At 42.4% G+C, this 27969-nt stretch overlaps 2 long non-coding RNA genes across 2 annotated transcripts in view; one reads left to right on the forward strand and one right to left on the reverse strand.

Moving 5' to 3' along the window:
• Window positions 1-27969, reverse strand: part of LOC143832060 (uncharacterized) — a 108630-nt gene that overhangs the window by 16526 nt on the left and 64135 nt on the right. The window contains exons 2-3 of the long non-coding RNA XR_013229075.1: window positions 26257-26355; window positions 15649-15879 (exon numbers count right to left, since the gene is read on the reverse strand). This is a non-coding gene — a long non-coding RNA (uncharacterized LOC143832060). The remainder of the gene's footprint in view (window positions 1-15648; window positions 15880-26256; window positions 26356-27969) is intronic.
• On the forward strand, window positions 78-27844 carry LOC143832062 (uncharacterized). The gene is made up of 3 exons (XR_013229077.1): window positions 78-128; window positions 24533-24619; window positions 26931-27844. It is a non-coding gene; the product is annotated as an uncharacterized LOC143832062 (long non-coding RNA).

The following is a 27969-nucleotide window of genomic DNA, read 5'->3' on the forward strand; positions in this document are numbered from 1 at the left end:
CCTAAGCCTGCACATTGTCAAATAAGCTCCAGGAGACTCTTGTTGGATCTCTCTGGAGCTGCCGCCACAGCACAAGAACAGGGTGTATTTCCGTGTGCTTGGTGTGAATGAGGAAGTTCCTTCTGAAGGTAATACATTTTTAGAAATATTTTCTGTGCAGAGCAAGGGACATGACAGTATCCCTCTAATCTAAGCCAAACAAGAAAGCAGGGCTGTGACTTGAATAGGGTTGCCTAAACTGCAGTCGCTACACATTTCACTTAGGGAAAGAAGGGGAAAGAATGGGGATCAGGCAAAGCACTTTAAGAGCTGAGCTCATTTTTTTCCTCCTTAAGCCAAGCACTTTTACCCAAACAGTATGAATGGTTAGGAACAAGTAAGTACCCTATTAACAGTGGAAGCTCTTGGCACTGAATTAAGACTCTTGGCTTCTAGCCGTACCATCACTGCGGCCTCTTAGGAGACATTAATATCCCTGCTCTCCAGCATTCCTATTACCACTTCATTAGGGATTAGATAATGATATACATGGATAGTTTATTATGTGCAAAAGTTGATAAATGGGTAATATTTCACAAGGTGTTAATGGGGGCCTCCTTTTATGAAGTGAATGTGGGGGAGGATTTCTCTTGTAAAGTCTCACAAACTGCAATTTCCAACAACATGACAGATTTAACACGAGCCCTTTAAAAAGCCTCTCAAACACCTTTTTAGAAACTAGGAAGAAAATGGCATAGTGACAACAGTCCTGCTCACGCATCGGCTTCTGTGCACCTCTCCCATAAAGGCTGGAGATGCTCTGCCTGCTGCCCAGGTGCAAGCATTAGTTACCCGCTTTCTCTGTCAAAACAGGATCAGCAGGGACCCGGGTCAGGTGAAGTTTTAGGAGAAAGAGGTTTCCCTTGGAAGAGAGTGGGCTTTGACCATAGAACTTCAACAAGGGAGCAACCTAACAACCCAGAGACAATTGTCACACATTTGAGAAAGTCACTTCTTCTCTTCCATTGTTTATGGGTACTCCATGGTGGACTTCCCTTCCAGTGGTGATGGAGATCTACTCCAGAAAACTGCCTGGAAGCAGGGACTTGAACATACTGCTCCAAACACGTTTTCTGTAGTTAAAGGCAAGCCTCTCAAGTTGCACTGCTGAGGACTGCGAGAAGCCACAACTTGAAAGAGCAGCAAACACTCATAGCTACCAACAGAGCTGCCATCTTGCAGATGAGGCTGATGCAAAACTCTCCCAGAGCCTGCTTCTGGGCCAAGCTTTAAAACGGTGAGCTACCAAGAGAAAGAGCCCGCGGGAAAAGTGGCATCCTCTGTCGCAAGCCCCCAACGTATTGCATGGCTTCAATCCCTATATGAAATTCACAATATAATCACATAGGAATAAAAAGCCATAGAAGACAGTGAGGCAAGTGGCATATCTTTGGTACCAAGGAGCAAGTGGGTTCCTCTGGGAAGACATCCATCATTGCATGAGCCCTTCATTGCTGGCCCTCGCCCTGTCTCTCTCCTCTCCATAATGAGGGCTGTCACTCCACTGTCTTTATCTTCAGCTCTCACCCTGCATTTTACAATGGAACTGAGCAGAGGCAGGTTTAAGCTGGAACAAAGTTGGTCAATCAGTCATCAATGGAGCCCCTAAAGGGGACAGTATACCCCCTAGAGTGTGAAAGATTAAATAAAAGTATTTTTGAAAAGGAAGGGGATAAAAAGAAGGCAACAGAAGGAAAAACAGAAGTTTACTGACTCTTGAAACAGGAAAGAAATGAGCCCAGTGCTACGTGCAGGAACATAGATTTATTTATCCTAAGGAAATTTTGTGTCCTTGTGCAATCCCTTAGAGGATGTTCTGTGAAAGATTCCTCCAGCTTCTATTTACCTAACATATGATATTATAGTGGAGTATCTTGTTACCTGAAGTTCCAAAACCCTCAAGCGTACAAGTTTAACTCAGTTTGCTGCCTGAATGTAGTATCAACGTGTGACTCTAAAAAGACAACACACAGACAACAACTATCCTTTTGATGTAACAGAGTATGTTGAATATCCTCATTCAGTCGTGTTGATTGCAGAATTTAAGGGGCAAGTAAGGTAGACTAATGATGCCATTTTCACAGACAGACCATGAAGAATTTAAATGCTTCCTTTTGGGGAGGCGGGCAGATTAATATGGTTTCTAGGACTGCCCCATTCTTCAAATGAGAGACAGACATCTCCCTATAGAGGCGTACACACTAAAGAAACTGAAGTCTGGGCCAAAAACATCCCAATCCAATTTGGGCAAATGTCAGAAGGCAGGATACAAGCTAGAAGCATAGTACGTAGTGGATGACTAGGAAGCCCCGCCCCTCCACAATGTGGTTTTAGGGGTGAAAGGTCACCTCTGTACATCTTTCCATCCCCCCAGAGTCATCCGTGGACCACTGGGAAGAAAATGATTCCTATAAAGCCAAGCGGTTCTTTTCCTTGACTGAGGCTTAATGCAGCTTTATTTGTTTATTACTTATTTAAGACATTTTATGCCTCATAACACTCAGTAGGCAGGCTCCCAAGGCGGCTTCCAAGTCAATATCAATAAAATGGATAAAACAGCAATGAAGCAATGCGAGAGAATGCTGTCAACCACAGATCAACGGAACAATAAACGCGGCCTTAAGACGACCTTGTTAAAAGCACGTGGCCACAATACCCAATAAGAAGCAGTGTAGATTTTTTTTCCTCCTCTGATCAGAACATCATAAGCAAACAATTTGATGCTGTTCTCGGCAGATGGGGAACCCAGGGGGAGATCAGTGAAACCTTTGCACCATGGCAATTCTGGGTGGTCTCCAAGCCACTGCAAACAGGGAAAAGCTTTGCTGCAGGCAGTGGCTCCCAGTGTATCCCTGCAACTGCTTTGCCCCTGGACCACAGTATTTAAGGAAATGTGAAGCTGACGAGGCAAGATGGCAGGTAAATTCTGGTCAACTCAATTTTTGTTCTAACGGAAACTATAACTGCTGTTTTATTTGAATCCCCTTAACTATCGAATACACAGAACTTAGGCCTGATTTAAATGTGATGGTGGAGGTCTCTCGGTCTACACAATCTTCACATGCCAGCTCCATATGAACATTATGTTTAACTCAGGCCTTCAGCTGATTGAGGGCCAGTGTGTAAAGCAAACAAATTCATACCCATTCTTGCAAACTCTTATAATAAGGAATCTTTAGAATAGTTAACTTGGCAGCCACTTGGCATCCACCTAACGCCATGCCTTAAGATGCCATCATTTTAGGTATGAAAAGGATAACATCTTAGGCAGCCTCTACCCAACGGTACAAGCCCACTCACATTTTTACTAGCCTCAGTGCATATCTTCAGCACAGCTGAAAAGAAAAAGGAAAGTTATTCTCTTGTTTCCTCCCAGGGCACACTGTGGAGATTCACATTTGCCAAATGATCAGCTACCTAGCAAGCCCTCCACTCAATCCGGTTCCTTCAATATCAGACAAGGGTCATATCTGCCCCTATTAAAAGAATTATTACACACCCAGGAGATGTTGGGGGGGGGGTACTTTTCTGGAATCGCTGGCAACACTTGGGTTTTGTAGCCCACTCACTGACAGTTCGTATCTGAAAATACTGAGATGGCACACATCCCCTGTCACTCTAGGCTGGATCTCATTTTAATGACACACACAATACAGCACTGGCGCAAGGAAATGGCTTCCTTTCCTTAATCAGGTGCCCAAAGGAGCCGCTTCGTGCGGCTCCGTGATAAGGCTAGCCTCCCCCTCATGACAAGAGACGAGGAGGCAGTGGAAACCCGCTTGAGCAAATCGTCAGGCAGACAGAAAGGCTGTCTGTGTTCCACCTCTCACGGCAGAGGAAATCTGCAGAAAGAAAGAGAGCATCCTTGTTCATCCCTCCGATATCTACCCACCATGACAGGGTGAAAATGAGAGACCAATTTCCCATCACGCAAGCAGAGCAAGCTGCTCCAGCAAGCTGTCAGCACCTGGTACGCTCTCCTATCAGACTAAATCCCCTGGCAGCCCATTAGAAGCTGCTCTAGGCTGGCTGCAGGATATCTTGACAGGAAGCCAGACAACAGAGTGAACAAACACGGAGATTCTGTTAAGAAGGTGTGTGGGGGAGAAATGAAATCTGGGATCTATTACTCTGTTAGAGTCCATTTGATGCCTACTTATAGGGCTGCCAGTTCTCGGGGGGGGGGGAGACTCCCATATGAATACAGTTGCATGTGTGTGTACACATATGTACACAAGCATACAAGACCGAGTCCTGCCTCCGTGATCTGCGAAAGGCAAGCTCGCCTTCCTGCCTCCTTTGAGCTTGGGCTCCTCATTAGCAGAAGCCGAGGGAGGGCAGGTCATTTTTCCTCCACTTATTAAGACAAGCCTAAAGGGGCCTCTAGCCAGCCTCTCTGAACGAGCAATCGCTCAGGAAGCAGCCATCCCAATACCGCCGTTTGCTCAGCTAACAGAGCTGCTGCTGGTGACTTTGCCAAATTACTCAGGATGATTTGTAGGGGCTACTCTCCTGCTGACTTGAGACCTCAACTTCTTTTCACGTAGTTTAAAGAAGTGCCTGTTCACAGGCATTTATTGCCTCTCCGACTGGGTTTAACACTCCCTTTCTTGCACCAGGTTTCTAATGGCAGTGCTGCACGTAAAGGCCGCCATGGAAAACACTTAACGGGAAAGCAGTGTTGTTATTTACGAACACACATGTGTGTACAAACACCAGTGTACACATTTCTGGGAAATGTGGCTATAATGTCACTGAGCCATATAGCACTGCCCTGTAATCTGGCTCACCTTTACATGTGTGTGCAGCTCAGTGTTCTGTAGTGATGTGGAGACTGATCTTTCCATGATGATCCTTAGCATGAAGTACATGGCAAGGAATTTTTGTTTTTAATCCTATATGGAGGTAGGTTGTTCCCTACACCAGCTTTTGGCTCCTATGACACCGTTCCCCTCACATTTCTCTTTTTACTGACGTGGTGTTCACATCTGCTGCTGCAGCTGCTAACATTTCTGGATGCATAAGAGCTCACTGAAGAGCAATGCCTGTGTACATAAGGAAGTGCTGGTGGCTGAGGAAGCAAGCACCACATCAGTGGAAAGTAGCATAAGAGGAACAGTGTCACAGGATCCAAATACCACTGAAATAATCAGGACCGGTGTAGCAATATGCGTGTTCTTTCCCTGTTCCTTTGAGAAGGCCCAGTAGACTGCAGCCAGAGTGGTTTAATGTCAAACCACAATACACTCTCGCTGTCTACCAGGAGCAGGAGAACAAAACCCATGACAAGAAAGCCTTCCCGAGACAATAAAGATCCTAGCAGCATAGCCCTAAGTACAGTTAAATCTTTCTAAGTTTACTGAAAGTCGTGGTTTTGGGAGGGGGTAGCTCTGGTTAGAACTGCAGTGCGTGTCTCCTCTGCACGGCAAGCTCTCCTAGTGAGTGTGCCATTTCCAACTGAAATATTACAACCACTTAATGCTTCTCCTGTTATCCCTTTTTTGTTACCAGTTGTAATTATGAATTGTTTTATGGATGGAAATAATTTGAAATATGTCAACCATTTTTTTAAATGGTCCTGAAGAAAACACACCATTATTACTGCCTAAAGGAATGTGATGGATAAAGGTGGTATGCAGTCAAAGAGGGGAAGGTGAAGCACAGGTGTTTTTCATAAGAGGAAACATAATACATAATTTTAAGAGCACCGGGGAAGCAACTTACAGCTGCAAATGCAAGGTGTTTTTAATGACATCTGTTCTTTGCGATAAAAACAACAAAATATGCTACCAATACACTGCACAAAACATGTTTCAGTCCATCCTTCTGCTGATCTCCTGCATTTCCAGGCTATTTGTGACCTCTGTAGATTTTGGGTGGAATAACCTCAGGCGCAAAATGCCTCCTTTGTTATCAAAGTCTATCAAAAGCATGGCCTCTAGAACCAAGGAATCTTGTGTAGGGTTTCTGAGGGGATTGCATCCTGCCTCTCTCCACAACCTCTTCACCTCTTTCTTGATTTGTCTTAGGGCCAAATGACATCTGTGACTGGATCCCAGATCTGTGGCTGGATCCCCCCCCCCATGTATATTTTAGTATTAAAAAGTCGCTGAGGGGGCTGACTGAGGCTGCAGTGCTGGGGAAGGGAGCTTATTCTCCCTACACATTATTTTCAGATAGTAAAAGATGCTCTTCCTGGCTGCTTTCAGCCTTTATGGGGAAAAATCAGTCCATATGGTCTCCCCTCCTCCCTGCAGCCTAAAGTAACTGGGGGGCCATCTATACTGGGGGGTTACTGTTTGTGACAAATTTAGACAGGAAGGGATCCAGTCATATATCCCTAACATCAACGGCCCCCGAGCCCTCACTCCCAGCAAACAGATGCATGGCAGTGAACATTATATGACATGGATTTTTCCTCCACCTTTAAGGCAGGCAGTAATAAGTTAAAATTCTTCTCTAGTGTCAGGCCCAGGAGGGACACACAAAATAGTCAGGTACTAGAAGGTACTACATAAATCACAAAAACAATTAGCTGTACAACCTCTGCACAGATAGCAAGGAGGTAACAAGGCAGGCTGTCATGACAGACAGCAGTTCAAATCCTGACACGCATCGAAGCAGAGCTTGCGCATGGGAAAGAGTGTCATTTTCACATACTGGCACTTCTGGCTTCAACTACCCTCAAAGTTAGTTTAAATCAATGTGATGTGTCTCTGGCTCACTGCCTTGGGAAACCGAAGATAGTGAAGTACCGTGGACTAGCTGCTGTCCGGGCAACCTGCTGTTTCTTTGATGTCTCTGGACATGCAGCCCTGGCACAGAGTCAATCTGCTCTTGAAAGAGAGGGGAGACACTGGGAGAAATGGGCGCACGGGGGGGGGGCGTCCCCTGAAGTTCTACTTCTCTCTGCAGAGCACTAAAGCAGACAAAGAAGAGAAAAAAAGAAAAAGTTCAAAAGGGAAGGGAAGCGGGAGAGCCTTGCCAAATCTCTGGTTGAAGAACATCCCTTTCAAAGATACATCAAAGACCCAGGAGTTTAAGTACAGGCAGAAGGTCCCCCATGTAAGCTTGGTGTTGAAGACTCTATCTGCAGGAGGTGGAGGGGAGAACTAGACATTACCAAAAATATGGGGCTACCACTAGAATATCAGTCGACAGTCTAGTTGCCGCCCCTGTTCCCTTGCAACCTGCAATAAAGAAATGTATGACAAGATTTCATGTTATCCTCCGTGGCAGCCAGTGACCAGGAATGGGGGCAGGAATGTTATTTTATATGTGTCCCTCCTAAACAGCATGGGGAGGAGGGAAAGAGAAGTCTATGCTGGACCTCTTTTGCCAGCATACCTCTATGTTTATGGCAAACTCTGCCAAGAAATATTTGTATTTCTACATTAACATCAGCATTCGGATGATACCGTTCAGAAATACCTGACACACACACGTACTTGAAAGAGTTTGGGCGTTCCTGCCAGCAAACAGAGGAAGGAAAGCTAGTTGTGTGGAAGGTAGAGAGAGCTGGAGGTAAGGGGATTGAGTTTAACGCAGATCCATCCCATGTGGGAACATGCCATACCTTATAAAACTGCCTTATACCGAATGATGCCATCAGTTCATCTAACTCACCATTGGCTGCATCTACTAGCAGTGACTCACCAGGGTCTAAGGAAGAGAAAGGTCTTTCCAAACACCTGCAACTAGAGAGGCTTTCACGGGAGATCCCACAGGACATGTCCCATGCGAACGGTTCCATTCATCCATAGTCCCTTCCCCCCACCACAACAGCAGCATTACCTAATGGTGATTAGCACCTGTTACAAAAAGCTGGTTAGCCACACCAATTAGAAATCCAAGTAAACAGGTCTTGGCAAGATCCACTTTCCCAGCAGTCAGAGCCAAGGGCCAGTTAACTGCATGTTGCCCTTTACTGCATGGGAGTGATGGAGGTGGGAGCGCTGTCTGCCGAGAGAGAGCTGGAGAGGGACAGAAATCATGCAGAGAATGGAGGTGAAACTTTTGGCTACTTTCTTCATTGTTTTACGGCTCTCAGGAGAGATTTTTCCTGTGCTTCTCCCACTCTAAACTTCTCTGTGGGAAACTGACATTAGAAAAGAGATAAGGCGAGATAACTAACAGATAGAGGAAGGCAGCTCCATCACTCCGACTTCACTGTGTGCAAGATTTCTACTCCCTCCTAAAAACAGGATTCTTTCTGAGTAGGGCTGCTCTGGTGTGCCGAGGAGACAGCCAGCACCCCAGCCCTTACACCGCACACTTTGGCACATGCCACTAAACAGAACGGTTGCCTGTGTTCCCCCAGGGTGGTAGTTCCACTGATCACACATAGTTATTCCTTTAGAGCAGGGGTAGTCAAACTATGGCCCTCCAGATGTCCATGGACTACAATGCCCATAAGCCCCTGCCAGCATTGACTACCCCTGCTCTAGAGGATCTGATTCTGGTGTAAAATTTCACAGGCATAGTCCGATTTGCTGCATCTAGGAAGAAACAGTTCTGTACCCATATGCCCCCAGGATTGATCTTGTTTTCAACTGTGAAAATCTCACACTGAAATTAGCAGTGTATCCACGTCTGCTCTCCAGGCACCCCCATGCCAGTTTTACAATGCACAAGATTTGGTCCCATGTGGTGCTGACACCAAATTACTTTTGTACCATGTATGCTTTAAACTCCACTGCACCCCGTCTAGGACTGGGAGATACTTCAATGATAAGATTTACCTGTAGCTGGCAAAAGCTTCATTTTGTCCAAGGTGACGAGGAATTCTGCCTCCTGCCAGGCATTACAGAATTTGAGAAACATGAAATATACTTGACTTTGTTTCTAGTTCCTATGTTCATGGAGGAACTTCTTAAAACTGCAGAGCTCTACCACTTATCTTCAGACACGGGTATGATGAATAAGACCACACAGGGAGGCACATAACAGAGCAACTGGAATTGTTCCATGCATTCCCAGTTTTATTGCTGCAACCTGAAATCACACTTGCTGGTATCCCAATCCTTGTCTGCCTTTGCAACCTCCTCCTTCACTGTGGAGGTGGCCCTTTCCTGCGCAGGTGCATTTCCTGCTCATTGCAAGACTCTGATCTTGCATCAGTGGATACTAGCCATCGTTTCAATGGGGACACCAGCTTTTTGCTTTTGTTTATGGGTCTTGGATGGTACAAAGTGGTTCTTTGGGGGCATGAAAATGAGTCAGAAACTATACAGGTGGGCATCCATCATTACTTATTCCATTGGATTTCATTCCTCAAACGCATCCACTTCCATTGCTTTTTCACCCTATCTCACACTGCGTCATGCCTTATTTAAGCTCCCATCCCACATGGCTTTTGTCCAGTCGGGTCCCATGGTGCCCATGGACGCACTGAGTTGCCCCTTTCTCCCTAGTGGAAAGACTGGTTGGATCCTACCCAATGATTTGTTTAGCCCAGTGAATAACAGGATTCCAACTATTGTGCCTACTTTTGGTTTAGTGATCTGCTGAACAGAAGGCTCTCTCAGTTAAAAGCTGCTGTCACATCACAGCTCAAAAAGGAGCTCAAGCAGAAAGAGAGCAAACTCGGTCACGGTAGCCTACTTCGCATGCAGCTTTTGTATCTGCTTGAATTTGGTTCCGTGCATGGTATAATGCATCAGGAAAAGGTGCAAACAGCCCTACATAATAATGCATCTGCCTCCCTGAAAACAGAGAGATGGAATCCTGAATACCAATAAACATGCTGATGGCCTTATAACACAGAACACGTGCAGCATACTGCAGCACAAAGAGTTTATGAGTTCAGAATAAAACGTTATTTTCATGCCACTTTCTAGTAGTCAGGCTATCAATACTTCACCACAGGGATAAAATTAAAACTTAAAATACAAGACCATTCAAGCCAACCAGCCGAGACTGGACTTGTTTAGAATCCATGAAAGATACCGATCCCAAGTTCAGAGCAGGGTTTCATGTACTGCCACAGGGCAAGCAGGCAAACCCTGAAATATCATTAATCCTTGTGTTGGCCTAAGCTCAAATACCAGAAGGCTAACTTGGTAACTGCAGCATTGTTAGAAGATATTTAAAGGTGTAAGAAATACAGTCTGAGCAATCACTAGACAAGACAGAAAAAACAGACTGGCGAGTGAAGACTATCTACAATGCAGAAAGCACACAAAAGAGATTCACAGGCAGATAAGATCTACAGAACAATGTGCTACATAGCAGATAAATCAGAAGGCTGTAGATATGTTCATAGATCACTATGTGTGGTAAATGTGCAAGTTTTGAAGGATGAACACAGAGTTAAAAAACAAAAGCAACTGCTTAAGTCTTAAACATTGTCTGACATGCCAATTACAAAAGGAGTAATAAAACAGAAGATACATTTGCAAAATACATGATGCTTTAAAAAAATGCATCTGGGCAATGAAAAGCTATGACCATTAAGGCTAATTATGATGGGGGGGGGGTGATGAGACCAACAGCGAAGCTACCATGCTAGTCTGTGTGCTTCACAGAATCATAGAGTTGGAAGGGGCCATACTGGCCATCTAGTCCAACCCCCTGTTCAACGCAGGATCAGACCAAAGCATCCTAAGGCATCCAAGAAAAGTGTGTATCCAACCTTTGCTTGAAGACTGCCAGTGAGGGGGAGCTCACCACCTCCTTAGGCAGTCTATTCCACTGCTGAACTACTCTGACTGAAATTTTTTTTCCTGATATCTATCCTATATCATTGTAGTTTAAATCCATTACTACGCGTCCTTTCCTCTGCAGCCAACGGAAACAGCATCCTGCCCTCCTCCAAGTGACAACCTTTCAAATACTTAAAGAGGGCTATCATGTCCCCTCTCAACCTCCTTTTCTCCAGGCTGAACATTCCCAAGTCCCTCAACCTATCTTCATAGGGCTTGGTCCCAGATCATCCTCGTCACTCTCCTCTGCACCCTTTCAATTTTATCGGCGTCCTTCTTGAAGTGAGGCCTCCAGAACTGCACACAGTACTCCAGGTGTGGTCTGACCAGTGCCATATACAATGGGACTATGACATCTTGTGATCTTGATGTGATGCCCCAGTTGATACAGCCCAAAATGGCATTTGCCTTTTTTAATGCTGCATCACACTGCCTGCTTATGTTTAGTTTACAATCCACAAGTACCCCAAGGTCTCATTCACAGTGTTACCTAGAAGCGTATCCCCCTTCATCTGAGCCAGTTATACTATAGGATGACCAGGATAGGAAAGTAAGCCAGAATCAATGAGAGATTAAATATATTTTAATCTAATTTTTAATCTAATCTTCTCTATTGTACTGCTGTGATCCAGCTTCATTGGGAAGAAAGTATAAAATTCAAATAAATAAATACTGTTATTTAAAAACAAGTTTTGGAAAACCTCAGAAGAGGGTACCAGCCCATTTAAGAAACAACTATTCTTAATTTTTTCTATAAATCAATTATCAAAACAAGATATAATTCACATTACTGTTAAGAGATTAGCACAAACCTATTCACAAGCCAAAATTTGGCATGAGCTTGGACCAGTTTGTAGCTCTTGAACCAATGTTCATGGAAGGTACTTTCCCCGAGCATTTTCCTGACTTCTGTCCAGTTCTGCTGTTTGGGCCTTTTAAACCTAGCAGCTGATCACAGAGTGGGTCTACCAGTCAGCTGTTAGGTTTAAATGTCTGTGATTCATTTAGCCCGTCCATTCCACTCACATACACCCCTGCTACTAAATGGGGGAAAGGAAAGAAACAGATGGATGAAAATGCTCACAGCCATTTCAACTGAACAGTGGATGGGTGCACCCCACCTGCTGTTAGGCTGCAATAGCTGCAAGCTATTTAAACTTAACAGCTTGGTTGGTCAGCCTGTCAGCTGTTAAGTTTAAATGACTGCAAATCATTTTACCCGCTCATTTGACACACAATCTGCTTCCAAGCTGGTGAAATGGCTAGCAGGAACCCATCCTAACAGTGGACTGATGCATACACTCTGCTGTTATGCTGAAATGGCCGCAAACCATTTCACAAGTCAATTTCACTTCCCCTACTTATAAGCAGGGGAGGGGGGAACAAAACCAACTGGTGAAATGGCTACTAGCCATTTAAACCTAACAGCCTGGAAGGTTCTTCAATTAGTTGTTAGGTTTAAATGGTCAGCAGCCATTAAACACCTGTTTCACCCCCCCTCCCACACACACACACTTCAAAGAGGAGAGGGGAGTGAAATGACTGGGATAAATGGCTGCCAGCAAGCTGCAGCCAGAACAAAAGGGGGACCAGTTTGGCTTGGGAAAATTCCAACTTGGTTCACGGCTTGGTTCAGGGACCACCCCAAACCAGAATGTTTACATTTGTGTCTTCTCCTAATAACTGGAGACCACAATCTGGCCAATCAGTAGCATTCTCATTACTGTGGAGCAGATCCTCACACCTACAGTCTTAGCTGTGGGTGAAAATAACAAAATGAGTGTAAAAATAACAGCACTCTTGCAGTTGGTCTGCATCTACACACTGTTTCATCCTGCTATAGCAATTTTTCACCTCCTGAATTGTCCATGGCGGTGGGGGGATTCATTCACAAATTATTGCTATAGTAAAATAATGCCCCAGTGTCCAACATGTGGACACAACCTTTGTCAAATAGCAAAAGCTGATGTTTGGTGTTTTCCTTGTAATTTGATTTTTAAAGGATTGTTCCCAGTCTTATTATGACAATCACTGGTATATGTTTGATCCATGAGCTGTAATTAAAGCGGTTAATTATTTTCAGCATGAAACATTACAGAAACAGAAAGAGCAAGCTAGGCAGCTGCAAGGGGACAGGTTAAAAGAAAATATGGGTTAGAAGGGGGTGCTTAGATCTTTAAAAACCAAAATATTATTAGTGTGAGAGGTTGTCACATTAATCCCTATGAGGAGTCTGCCTTTGAATGGTACGGGGAGCAGCTGGACAAGAATCAGCAAGCCTTTTAAAAAAGCATGTTATGATTTTTTCTGTGAATGAAATATTATATAAATGTATGATTAGTGTTATTAACCGGGGTTAGGCACAAGTGTAGGTATTAGCAATAATTGCTCTACTGCAGGTTTAAGTGATGTATATGACATTTGCTTTCCACTTTCAAGACTCTTTCTCGGTGCTCTTACGTTTCAGAGAGCAGAAACTGAGTAGTGACTTACAGTTACAGAAAACATGGCAGATGCTTTGTGAGAGAGAACTGACTTTTTTGTGCCTCATGCCAGAAAATAGAAATCAAGGGCTGAATTCTCTCAAAACTGCAGTTCTGCCCAAGGGAAGGCACACTTCTTTACTTGTTCTTTGGTAAAAAGAACTGGGCTGGATAAGCAAAGAAAAACTATCCACACTCTGCACACAATGGAGAACAAGGGAAGTTACTTCAAAGGACAGCATCCAACCTTAGTTAGTGTCACCAGCATTCATAATTACCCGATTCAATATATGAATTTGTCCAGTTTGCAATGCTTTGCTGCCAACTAAGCTCCTTTCCCCTTTGTTCTAACTGATGGTACTAGGGAGGATTCCAATCCAGAACAGGCACTCAGCATCACAGAAGTTTGTGCAAAGGTTCACCTCTTACTCTGAATGAAACCTTTGCTGAATATAGCGAAACAATATGAAGTACAAAGAATCAGCTTCGTATATTTATATATAGGGTCAAAGTCCTTATCACAGGCTCTTTATTCCTGATGAAACTCTGCGTTTGGTGAACTATATAAACAGACCTCCTAGATAAACAAGGCTTGGTTTGGTGAGTATTCAAATTATCATGATCATCATCAATATATATTATTCTCAACACAGCTGCATCTGTGAATACTTGAATCAAGAGACTAAGGCCATGAATAAACAAGATATAGCTTCATATAAACCTAAGGAAAACCTGGAAGTTTAAGACAAATCTGAAATCTTAAAAGGTGTGTGTGGGGGGTTAACCCCCCCCCCCAAATCACAGAAGCAATGCCTGCAACTTTGAGAAACAAATGCCCTCAATGGCCATTGCTGGGCAACCACAACAGTAGTGCCAACCTTCAGGCCCTGGCTTCTGTCAGCAAAAGGCCAAGAGGAGAAGGTAGGGCTGTTTTGCCTTTTGAGGGAAGAATCATTGAGGCCAGACAAGGCAGCAGCCCTGGAGGTGACTTGATACCACATAACATACATGATTGACTCAGGCCTAACTGCTTGCGACTGTTAACAGCAGCCAATCCCCAAAAGCCAGTGTGGTGTAGTGGCTACAGTTTCATGTTAGAGTTTAGGAGACCCAGGTTCAAACCTTCACTCTGCTATAGTGCTCACTGAGAGACCCTGGGCCTGTAACATACTCTCAGCCTTACCTACCTTATTGGGTTGTTGTGAGGATAAAGTAGAGGAGAGGAGAATCATGTAATCTGCTTTGAATCCCATTATGGAGAAAGGCTGGATACAAATTTAAAAAACATGATAAATATAGTGGAAGATGGGAGGCAAAAAAAGGGTAGGTATTGTTGGTAGACGGGAAGGAATCAGAAAACTGAAGACATGGGGGCTGCCAGGAGGAGGAAAAGAAGAACTCGCTTGAAGTGATACAAAGAAAGTGAGGTGCCCCCTACAAGTGTTTATGGGTTCCTTACTGTGCTTCTGGGCTTCACCCAGTACCTGGCCCCATGCAACTGGGCCCAGCCCAGCCTGTTAGCTCAGACCACACAGTTGTCCCAGAGACAGCCTGCCAGGATGAAAAGCTGAAGATGGAGCTTTTCCATCTAGGACAGCAAGTGGGTGAGAAGGAGAAAGGAAGCAGTAAAATGGTAGAGGCTCTGCAGTTATTCAGGAAAGCGAAGGAGGAAATGGGGGGAGGGGAAGAAGAACATGAGATGCAGGTTCTCAGGAGCCATAATAATTAGTATATGTGAAATACTAAAAACAGCCATTGCTATTTTCTTCAGACGAGTGATAAACTGTATTATCAAAAATGCCTTGCTACCATAGTCTGTATATGGGCAAATCCCGCTCTGGAAAGGATCACTGGCTGGTACTTTTAAACTGTGCCCACAGAGGTATTTTTCTTTCCACTCTGGCTTCCAAACGAGTGAGCCTTTTTCTGGGCAGCCACGTGATGTCCTGTTCTAATCCTGCTCTACTCATCTTTCCTGTTGTCATTCTGCTCTTCCAAAACTGCTTTGTGTCAATCTTTTGGGGAAGAGTGCAGTCCGAGCATGTTTTCAAAGATCATGCCCTGCATCAGCGCCACTTTCCTGCTATCCACCCCTCACAGTGGCCATTTCTCCCGTCGTGCCACCACAGTGCTTGAAATGCTTTTTGAAAGCTTGAAATAAAAAAACAAAACTGTAACTGAGACAGCAGAGAGAAATGTAGGGGAAATGGCAGTGGCAGGGAGCAGCCAACAGAAACCATGCCGAAAACTCCCATGTGGAAGCTGGGTCCCCAAAACACAAAACACATAGGGTCAATAGGAGACCCCCACAGTTAAAGCAGCTAAAAATTTAAGCTTATCATTCTATGGATATCTGAATGGGAAAATGTCCCATTAAAATCAATAGAGTCCAGCATTTGAAGGCTAAAGAAACATTTACTTACCATGTACACCGAAACCACATACACTGAAATCAGAGAGCTCTCTTTAATGAACACAGTCAATGAATAAACTTCTGAATCCCTCTGAAACTCCTGCACTGTCTTGAAGATGTGAGTGAAAAGGACTGACATTACCTATATGGTAATTTGCATGGCTTTCAGTTCAAGTGGTAATCTGAGTGGGGATGAAGCAAGATTTGAAGAGGCTGATGGCAGGATCCTGGAAAGGGTAATCTGCATGGACGAGAAAATTATGGTAAGGAAATCCAGATTTAGTACACTTTGAGATAAACCTGCACGACTTACCGAGAATGTTTGTGCCTATAACATGGACAAGATAGCCCAGAATCTATATATCGATGAATCTGGATTATAGCCACATATTAAACTGCAGGTTACTCAGCTGACACTGTACATGCTCCTCAAGATATCCAAAATCATATTCAAAGATAGTTAAAAATCTCAGCCATATAGCTGAAAAAGACTGGAGTTATATTTTACAGGAAATTTCCTTCAGCAGTTTGAATTTTATTGTAACAGACACGCACACAAAAGGACAGTGCTGGGTTCAATGGTTTGGAATGTTAAGGGAATTCTTTTCTAGCTTTTAAAATACTAGCCTGAATATAATTACAAAATCAAAACGTAATTCTATTTATTTATTTATTATATTTATATACCACCCTCCCCGAAGGCTCAGGGCGGTTTACAGGGAACAGGAAAAAAGATACAGATAACATATGGTTATAATAACATTATAACAACAATTGTAACATGAGAGAATAATGGAATTGTGACCCAGTGGGTTGTGTATGTTCGTAGCAGTCATAGTAGGAGGGGGGGGGAGGCTTGGGGGCCAATTGGAAGTGATGGTTTGGGTCGACCTCAACCAAATGCCTGGTGGAGGAGATTCCTCCATCGCTGTGCCAGGCAAACTTCATGAGGGAAAAAAAATCCACTGTTGGGAAAGTTTTGCTACTGAACAGCAGCTGATGGTCACATCACAGGGAAGAATATCCAGCATGCTACCATGAAGCTGCCCTTTAGTTCTCAACAGCTTGCAGTTCCGCTATATATAGATTTTTTTTAAGTAATGGGACTATCTGTGCTTGGTGAAGAGGCAGCAGAGTCAGGAGGAACAGAGGCCATTGCACAGTAATATGTCTGTAGTTTTTAGACTCTCAGCTAAGTGACTTTTCCCATCTGCCAGAGAAGCCCAGAAAATATCAGTGGGACAGCCATCCCGTGATAACTGTAAGGTTTTATTGATTTAGGAATATAAATTCCATCTGAATACACTGGAAACCATGTTGATCCACACAGCGCTCCAAAACGACTCTGCTGATGTCTAAAAGCCCCACTGCTTTCTAGAGAACAGAGCCCAAGACTGGACACCACTACAGATTTCATGGATGGGCAAAGTTAAAGGATTCAGTCACTCAGTGAACAGAACAAATAGGAGCATGATCACACATCTCCCCACCACCAATGCAGTCAATAGTATGGAGTAGAAATATCATTTTTCCAATTGTGATACTCTCTCCTTATGAACACATTGCACCAGCTTTGGGTCTTAGGATGCCTGCTATCCAGTGGAGGCATAGCAATCCCAAACCACAGACCCCAATTTAGAGATATCCTTGCATGCCTGCACACCTAACAGATGGTCAGTTCTATCATCACTATGAAAATTGGCTGTGTCAACCATCTGCTTTGGCACCGAGTAGGGAGTTCCCAATCCAATGCCGAGAATGACACACTTAAATGTAGCTGAATGTTTTCCAGTAAACATTTTCAGTGCAACAAAGGGCTTTTGTCAGGCCTAAAAGCTTCTCCCCTCATTACCTTTTTTCCTATGCAATTTGCTGCTTTTGCATCACAATTGGCTGCAGTTTGGGTACCATTTTTTTTGTTTTCAAAATAGTCCTAATAAAAGTGATTTTGTCACACAGCCAATCGAATTTAGCACTGATGACATCACTGAAGGCACATTCATTCAGAATGAAAATAATATCGCTATTACTAGGAAGAATGGCTGTTTTGAGCAAAAACATATGGCGCAAAAACTAATTAGGGCAGCTGAACAGTACTCTGAAGAGTTCACAATGCAGCACTTTCACCACCTGAATACCTGGTATAGGACAGGCAGGCCATATGAATGTACATCAAGGTTTATACACCACCTCTTTGTAACCCAATTTCACAATAAATCCTCCCCAATGTCAGAGGAAAAGGAGGAGCCACATGTTTCATCTGCTCTGTTGTTACTTTACAAGATCTTTTTATTGTGTGGAAAATTATATAGGGTCTTTTAGTCCTTGTATTGGATACAGTCTGTGCAAAGACTGAATTACAGAATGATTTACATTAAAATTAACCATCCTGCTCTGGAGGAGTTTGCCAAAGCTAGTTCTTAAAAGTGTACAATTTCAATTTGTTTTTTTCCCTTCTCTCATTTGTGACTGAAAGGAAATAATCAGTAGGAAAAATTCCCACCCCATTCTGTTCAGACCATAAAGGGCAAGGGCTAGTCAGAATCATTGCTTCGGATGCAACGACTAGGTAAACAAATGATTATATTCTTGAGAAAGGAGAATAGGAAACCAACAAAGTGGAGGGAACTGTAGCTATACTAATATAGTTAATTTGTCGCTTCCAAATCACAGATAAAGTTGCTGCTGCTGTTCATTTGGTTTTAACTGGCTTGCAAAGGTTTGGAAGGAGGAAACAACCAAAGGCTATTGGCACAGAAAGAAATGATAGAAGTATGATATGAGCAAAGGTCATAATGATTGCTAGGCATCATTCTGTTTACCAAGGTGCTTTTGTCTCTACCATCCCTTGCTGTATCTTAGTCAGTTTTATTTAAAAGCTTGTTCAACCTGACACTGTCATTACTGAAGAGCGATGTCATAATCTATTCTTCAGTTCTGTAATCTATTTCAGGCCTTGGCGTTTTCATAAATGAGACAGCCATTCTACCTGCTAAAAAGAATACAAGATCTTTTCCATACATGTCTCCAACCAAAATGGGCTATTCTGAAAATGTGAGTGGAAAGCATTTGCTCTGGAGATGCATGTAGTTAAAAACATGCTCGCCTAAATGTGTCTGTGCTATAAATATTAAACATTCAGATACAAGGAAAAATCCTTACTCACGCTGATGGTCACATGACAACGCCCACTTAGATAACTCATCCAAATTGCTTCTCAGAGATACAAGGGCTTCAAAGCCTGGTTCATAGCAATCTGCTAAATTCTGATTTAAGATTTTGAAGCACAGTCCTTTTCTGAACTGTGCAACTCTAGTATAGTAACTAATAAATGTTCTCAATAGCTTCAAAGGCAAAAGAGAAAATAGGGTGATCAGGGATCGCCATCTGATTCTGAAGGTAACCTGCATATCCACACAGCCCCAGTCTGTATCCCCCTACATGGGAAAGGGGATTTAATCTTTCCAATCCTGTTTGGTTTAGCTGACCAAACTCAGGCTGCCTGGCTATTATTTAAATTAGTATCCTTGAAGAAATTAAAAGCCTCCTTTAAGGAATCCAACCATTTCCCTTTTAATAAAGGAGGGAGCTCCAATTTGATTAGTAAAATATGTCAAAGAGCAATCAAAGCCCTTTTGCCCTCCCCTGTACAGTCCCTATTCAAAATTTTGATTTAACAGTGACAGAGATCCACAGTCTTCATCTTATCTGTTGTATTTCTCATTTATACACAAAAAATTCCTGCTAAAGTTATTTGGCTCTAATCCAGCATGGGAAATTAAAGAGCAGGTGCCTTTATACGTTCCTTCCTACTAGATTGAGAAGCATGTACTGCAGCTTTCTGCACTTTGTCTCTGCACCCAGCACTCTGGACAATGCACATTACTAGTGAAAAGGAAGATGCAAGGGGAACCGCAATTCAGGTCCTACAAAAGTGCTGTCCAACAGTTGCTAAAATTCAGATGTAATGACAAAATCTGCTGTTATATGAACAGCCTAGGGAGATCCAAGGGCTTCACCCTCTTCTTCACATGCAGTTCAACTGTTAACCCTGCTGTTTTCACAACAAACTACAGTTTGTCATTTCATCTGAACTGCAAGCTATGATTTCCTTTCTTCCTTGCAAACCAAGATTCCAAACTACAGTGTAATCCTTTTGGAATTTAGATGTGTAAGAAAAGAGAAGAAATTAGTTTGTGGTAGGGCCAGAACAATGAACTATGGCTGAATATGAAAACTGAAATCTGATAGGATTGCTGCACTTGAGGGAAGGGAAAGATGAGGAATGAAGCACAAAACCCAAAAATGCCTCCCCCACCTCCCAAACTCATTTTATCCTGGATGCTTTAGGCTGATCCTGCATTGAGCGGGGCCTTTTGTGTGTGTGTTGACCGGTATGGCCCCTTCCAACTCTATGATTCTATCATTCATTAACTGGGAAACTGATTTCTCCTTAGATTTGAAATGTGGCTATTTGAAATTATCTTCAAGAAAGGCAGATGCTCTCCATGACTGTTTTTAAAATTAGTCTAGGTCCCCCAGTCTAAGCTAAGCAAATCTTTTAAAAAACACAAAAATTCACATTCAAATGTTAAAAAAATAGTGCAAAACTTTGCTGCATGAAGCTCCAGTTAGGCTGCCATAGTTTCCCTGTCCCTCTGTTTGTCACCATGACTTGCGCACCAAGAAGCAGTGATCACTGGCTATTTGTGGCTGGCCTAAAAGGCAAAGAACATCAATCAAGCCAGTCTACCAGAACTCATGAAAAGTCATATCCTTGTCAGTGCACTGGAAAAACAAATCTGTACAACAGAAAATGTACAGTTTCAGACTATGTTCCTACATAGTCTGTTCGAAGGAAAAGTGACCAACAGAATAACTAAAGAAGAGGTCAGAGAGTGGCCACAGCAATTGACAGCAATACATAGAAATGAAGACAAGTGGACATATTTGGGCCATCTTCCATGAATATCTAATAATAGCTTTACCTAGACTAAGAATTTCTTCTAGAGGAGGGAATAGGGCAGGGTGCTGCTTCAGAAACCAAGATAAAATTTTAGAGGGGGTTTCCAGCTACCTGCAGTAATCTTACCCACATGGAAACTACTTATTTCAACTGTGATCCAGCGCAGCATACTACACCTAATTCCAGATGCACAGTTCATCACACTGGGGAGAAAAGGCAAATTGTTAAAGCATCTGGATGCAAAATACTGCCCTGACCTGGATAGCCCAGGTTGGCGTGATCTTGTCAGATCTTGGAAGCTAAGAGGGTCAGTCATGGTTGTGATATGAAGGCAGGCAATGGCAAACCACCTCTGAATGTCTCTTGCCTTGAAACCCTATATAAGTCTCTGTAATTTGATACTGTGTGTGTGTGTGTGTGTGGAGGGGGGGGGGAAAGAACAGCAAAATTCCATGAAATATGAATGACAGCTGATGTGGTGATGCTGGATCTCATTTACCACATAAGTTTCTTCTTTGTTCCTTTGCTACCATTTTCTCCTCACCTCATGGTAATTTTTGCAGCTGCCATATTTGGACATCCAAACGGATCTCATGCATATCAACATGCCCAGTCCATGATGGACTCTGCTGCTATCCCAGACTCAAAAATACCAGTTTAAAGTACATAAGAAATTATCACTCATTATCCAATTCAGACAATTACATTCCAAGTGAATTTCTCTGCACAATGGCTGTCAGTCTCTTGAAGAAAAATGCACTTGTCTAAATCCTATGGCCTTGCATATGTCAGCTAAGAAACCATGAACTATAAAAGATTTCAGGGAGGAGAGTAGCAAACATAAATGCCCTGTTCAGTTGCCTATTTTATTGTACTCCTCCAGCAGTGAGAACTGAAAGAGCTCGACAACTGACCCATAGCAGCAAAGAGATTTTGGGAAGAACAACATTATTTGTTAACTAACCATAATTCTGAGGAAGGTTGCTTTGACTCTTGAAAGCTTATACTCCCGAAATCTTGTTGGCCTCCTAGAGATTTTTCCCAGAGTGCCTTTACATTTTTCAGCTCAACTTTCATGACTTGTTCTGGCAGGTATTAAAATCCTACTTTGCTCAAATTAACAAAAAAATTATGCCATTTGGCATATGAGATTAAAAAAAATAATAATAAAAGAAATGTAAACTATCAGTGTTGGCTAAGGCACATGTATATTTCTTACAGCCCAATCTTACAGTTACACACTTTTAAGCTCTAGTGACTTCAGGACTTGCATCCATGATTTTCTTATTTTTCATAATGTAATTTCTTGAGTCAAAATGCACTGTTATGGATATTTTGAATACGAATCACAAGCAATAAAATTTCACATCAGTCTGGAATCCCGTACATAGGAGGCTGCCTCGTCCCAAGTCATAATGCTCGTCCATCTAGCCCAGTATTATTTATTCTGCCTGACAGCAGCAATTCGGAGCCGTGGGTGTCTGTGTAATTTCACTTTGATGGGTATGGTTAATTGACTGCTTTAATATTGAAGCCTCAACATAATCTTCATCTTGTAGGGGAAGCTCCTTCCACATGGAACCAATGCCCTGCTGTGCCACTAGAAAAAGAGAGACATTTTCACTGCCAACAGAGCATCGAGAAGGGGAGATTCTCCTTGTCTTCCCACAGTGCCTGCCATTACCTGCCCCTGCTGCTCTGCTGCTGAAGGGCTTTTTGACAAACTTTAAAGAATTAGTATAGCTGTAGCATTATGTCTAGTGCTACCACTACAGCAATATAGCAATTATCTTTTTTTTAAAGTTTGCTTATGGAAAAGGAAAGAACGGTGAGCACAAAGGGATATCATGGGAAAATAGCACCTAGACAGGTGGGGAGGAAAATCAACTATTTCCTGTCCACACAATGACCAAGCTCTTGTTTCTGAAAACACTGTACCAAAGCAGGTTGGGGAGGGGAGAGAACACAGTGAAGCAGGGGAAAACCACGAAGGTGGACAACTGCACAATGATGCTGTGTAGGGGCTCAGGGAGCATATGTCTATGTGGAAGCTGTCCTGATGACCCAAGACAACAACTGTAGGGGGAGCCAATCCATCTGTTGTTAGTATAGAGGCTATGAGAACTCACTGAGCTTGCTACAGAAACTCCTTATGCAAGATGCTCTCTCAGCTTTTCCACATGCAATTCATAATTCTGACCTGCTTTACAGACATATTGCAATTCCAAGACAAATATAAGCAAAGTGCCTATACGCAATATAAATACTCCATATTATTAACTAGTTAACTAGATATGCCTTGAAGAAGATATATTGGATTATATACACATGAAGCTCTGGCCAGCTGGTGACCGATCCCTTAATTACTTTCATGGAAAATGATGAAATGGACAGGGCTGCTTTCTACATTCAAATTGTGTTCTCAAGGCACATGGGAGCAGTTTCAACAGTTGCACTGTGAGAACTGCACACCATTTTGAGTACTTCTGTAAACTATATAATAGGCCAGATTGAAGGTGAAACTTAAGCCTGTTGCAATCAAATCAACAAATGTTTATCTTATATCATGCAACAAATGTTTGTTATAAGCTCATATTTTAGGTTTTTGTCTTTAGACTTTTTTTTAAAGCATATACTGGTTACTGCCTGAAAGAAGAGCCGTATACTGCTAAATCAGAATGCTGTAAGGCTAGCATTAAAACACAGTGTAAAATGGGGGTCTGCAGAAGAAAGGGAGAATTGCTGCAAATTGCCCCATCCCCTACATAAATGAAAAATTTCATCTGGATCTAGTACCTCTTCCTCTTTTTCATGATAACTTCTACATAAATTAATCTTAGCACTTCTTGGGGGGAGGGGGAGCAAGAGCCTATAAGAAATCAATGGAAAGACTGCTATTAATTTTGGTGGCTAGAGAAACAGTTCACTACATTTCAGAGACCATGGCAGAGTTATAAAGGAGCCAGATCATGCTGTAGATAGTAACTCCATTCTGTTATGTCTGCCAGCTACTGAGGAATTGCCTAAAGGATCAAGAAATCAACCTCAAGCCCACTATTGGAAGAAGTCATTTACTACTCCTTGTACAGTCTCACTTCTCTTGGTCTAGAATTTATGTTTTCTGTCCCAGGCACAAGTCTATGCTGCCTCCCTAAAGTGATGGGATATATACTCAGCGTATGTGAACTCTCCGTAAACCCAAGTTATGATAGGCTAGCTGCTGTCTGTCACTTGGGAATCACCGCACAATCTTTTGAGAGATTAATAGGATTTATTTTTCATCCCCTAGGATTCAGTCACTAGGGAGTAATTGGATTTATACTGTAACCCTGAAAGAATATCCCCTGAAGTCTCTTTAGGGAGCATAATAGGATTTAAACTGTGTCCCCAGAATTGAGGGGATGCATTCACAGCCCAAAGGAATTGATCCACAATCTCTGCAGGTCCGTAATATCTTCGATGCTACATAATCAATCATTCAGACATACATCATCAACTGATCAATCAAAGGCTGAACCTAATATTAGCCTCCACATCTCATTACGGTTTACCATGAATGAATGCTGCAAAAGAAGGACACAGTTCCCATGAATCTTATCCTGGTAAATCCAATTTTCCTTAGAGGCTTTTAATTGATTCACTGGCTTTTGAATTCCAGAGAGAAGTAATGTTAATCTATTGTTGCAAAAACAAAAGAAGAGTCTGGTGACACCTTAAACGATTAGCACATTTACTGTAGTACAAGCTTTCAAGGGCTTGAGTCCACTGCATTATATTTAGAATTAATTTCACCTGATATAGTGGGCTCAATCCCACAGAAGTTGATGCTATAATAAATCTGTTTGTCTTTAAGGTGCCAGGTGATTCTTTTGTTTGAGCTATGAATCAAATCTTAAAGGAATGAGAACATGTTCCTATCTTTACACAGGAGTAAGTCCTCTCCATGGAAATAACTTTCAAGTAAACTTTCAAAGGACAAGACTGCACAATATATATTTATCAACACTATTCACTTGTAAGTATAACAATGCACAGTACTCATTGTCCAAATAGAGGAAAACCTCCTCCTCCTCCTCCTCCCTTTCAAAAGCACCAGCGCAAGTTACTACCTGTCAGAATTGCCCAGAAACATAACTCTTGAAGGGCAATATCACTCAGAGTGATATTAAACTGATATTTTTAATTGTCTCTCTGATTTGTAATGCAAGGAATGAATTAGGGCCCTTTAGGCACTGAAGAAGCATCAAAGGCCACTAGATGGGTTGTGGTGTATAATTACTAGCAATCTGGAGATATAGGCAAAACCTAGGTTATTCCCAATGAGAATTTAATTGCATTTAAACCAATATAATAAACCAAATAATAATTAAAAAGTCTTGTTTCTATCCTGCCCTTCCAACACTTAGGGCAGGTAGCAACATTCACAGACGATATCAGTCTGAGAGACAAGAAACAGAAGAACACTGTTCTAATGGATAAGGTGTTTTGAGTTGCTTTGCTTGGAACATATTGTTCTAAATTAGACAGGGAAAGGTACCCTTTCCATACCGTGGCAGTGCCTCTTTTGAGGTGGTTCCTACTGAATGCAAAATGCCTCCACATCATACATACATTTGGCCTGATGGCATTAAAATCTACAGAAAGTCCCAGGAGACTGAAATGCTCCCACACAGGGTCTCCTAGTGCTATCACTTTTATTGGCCTATTTGTGACTATGTATTCTTTTGTTAGAGACTAACCTATTTGGCCTGTCTAAATGGTGCAAGTGCATTGCTGCCATATCACATCAGTATAAATGCAAATGATTGCATCCTTGGTAGTGTACAGCTTATATTTTGATTCTGGGGCTTGGTACAGGAGTTTGCATCTCAGCTGGGTGGGCCTATTGCTGCTTGTGACTAGCTGCTGCCTGGAAACAAAGAGTGGCTGCCAGACCTGTGAGGAAAAAGTATTGGCTTAGAGATACTTTTTCAGAGAGGTTTGGGCAACCATGGCCTGTGGAGCATGACTGCTGGTCTTGCGGAATTTTTTCTTCTCTGTTCCCAATGAAAACTGAAATTTTAAGTCAGTCTAATTTTTAGTCTGAGTCTCTAGAGATAGTCTCCATAAGGAAGACTTGTGCTATTATAAGGCTTCAGGGCAAGCAATGTGTTTTCTTATTTTTATTTATTTATTTATTTGATGTTTATATCGCCCTTCCAAATGGCTCAGGGCGGTTTACATACAACATAAAAGGGGGGGGGGGAGATACATGGAACGAATATATAACATAAAAAATACAACAACAGCAATTCTAAATAACACAATTTCAGTCATCTTATGTGCTGTGCTCTGGATAGCAAAGTTAAGCATAATAGCCTGTTGTTTTCCAGTTTAAGGTGATGTTTATAGGTCCATCACACAGCTGCAGAGTGGTACTCAGAAAGTGAATCTGTTCTGTGGACTGATCTAGGTTTAGGCTGATAATAGGGTAGATGTTACTAAAGCCTTGATGGAATTTCTCAAGGATTGCTTCTCAGGTAGAGAAGAGGATTTTTAGAACACAGCTGCAAGAAAGACAGTTTTCAGCAAGCTATAAATACTATGGCATACTGTAGAGCCATTCAAATACCCATAACATTATAAATGAACGGAAGATAGTGTTTTTCTCACCTGAATTGGTTTAACAAATGTTAGCTGCCAGATCTGCTGTGGTATCAACAGGGTTAACAATCCTGATCACTTGTCCATCGTTGTCTAGTGCTTCTACATCTGTGGTAACCAGAATGATATTTATTGGGTAACCATCAATTTCTATGATGTCTTGCAGATAATTAGAAGTGCTGGTAGTGCAGGATCAGGCAGAGCCCATTGAACCAGGTAAATAGCCTGTCCTGCAGATTATGTTTCTCTTTTGGATAGTGGCCTGTACAGCTGCAGTAGAGAGCTGTCTCACAACCTTCCATTTCTAATCCCCAGATGTTTGTGCTAACAAAAACACTGTTTTTGGCAGACTCTTGTACTTAATAGCATTGGAATTGTTGCTGAGGGCGTGGATAGGATTATATTCCGCATGGCTAAGCTTAAAACAAGCAATGACAGAAACCCCAGGAGGGTCATCAGGAGGGTCTGTGTAGAATCTTTAGGAAAAGTGGAGAGGATAGTTTCTTGGTGTCAATGATTTGGTGAGCTCATATTCTTGGGTCATAGACATAAATTTCCAGGTAACTATAGAGCCACCTCAGGTATGTGGTTGGAGGCTCCCTGGGGGAGGACAGAATCTTCTTCCTGGTTTAGTGTACAAGGGCATAGACTGAAAGTACTGTTGTGTTTGTTTTTTGTTTCAGCTACCCTTTCTGTGAGAAGAAAGGCAGCATGATATAGCCCAATCTCATCAGATCTCAGACAATAAGCAGGGTTGGTCCTTGGATGTGAGACGACCGAGAAAGACTGTGCTGAGAAAGACAATGGCAAAATCAACCCTGCTTCCCACTTGCCCTGAAAGCCCCTTACTTGGTTTGCCAAAAACCAGCTTTGTCATTTGCTGGTACGTGCGTGCCTACCCTTTCTGGAGTATCTTTCTCTTAAGAAATATCAAACATCAGAGATACTAATACAAAATAAATGCCACCACAGTACCAACAACAGAACTTAATACACTTTCTCATCCCTCTCCCCTGAATATATAACCAACAAGGTTAAGATTATTATTTGTTTCTTGGTGCCTCAGTATTGGTGATAAAAAATATAAGATTTCGACATGCATTTACCAGTCATTGTTAAGAACCTCCAGGTAGAGCTTGGAGACTTCCCAAGATTACCACTGGTCTGACTACACAAATCATTTCCCCTGGAGAAAATAGCAGTTTGGGCTTCAACTGCATTACATCCCTTCTGAGCTCTATCCCCTCCCCAACCCTACCCCACCCCCAAATTTTCAGAATTTCCCAAGGTGGAGTGGGCAAACCTATTTACAGTACAATCTTAAGCCCTTCTCTACCTGTTGAAGCTAAAGGACACCATTGTCCCTTAGCAAGGTGAAACTGTTGAGGACTGCATTGTCAATCTTTTTTTTTTTTTTGAGGGTGAGAGTGGATGTAAGTAAATTAGTGGTAATGTTTTTTCCAAAAAATTAATCTAGGAACCCTTGCAAGCACAATCTAGAGAATTTCAGTCATTTTGATTACTGGGTTCTTACCTAGAAATACTATCAGCAAAATTAAAACTTCAAACAACTTTTTTTTGTCTTTTAAATCTCATAGTCAGACTCATGTGGGGAGTTACTGCTCCCAGAGGAAGCAGAATGACTTAAATCTTTCTTCCCTTGAATTTTTTTGTTGCTTGGATTTTGTTTTTAATAACCTGTAATATGAGAAGGCTGGCCCT

The sequence above is a fragment of the Paroedura picta genome, chromosome 3 (assembly GCF_049243985.1).
Source record: "Paroedura picta isolate Pp20150507F chromosome 3, Ppicta_v3.0, whole genome shotgun sequence".
In the NCBI taxonomy this organism is placed as follows: Eukaryota; Metazoa; Chordata; class Lepidosauria; order Squamata; family Gekkonidae; genus Paroedura; species Paroedura picta.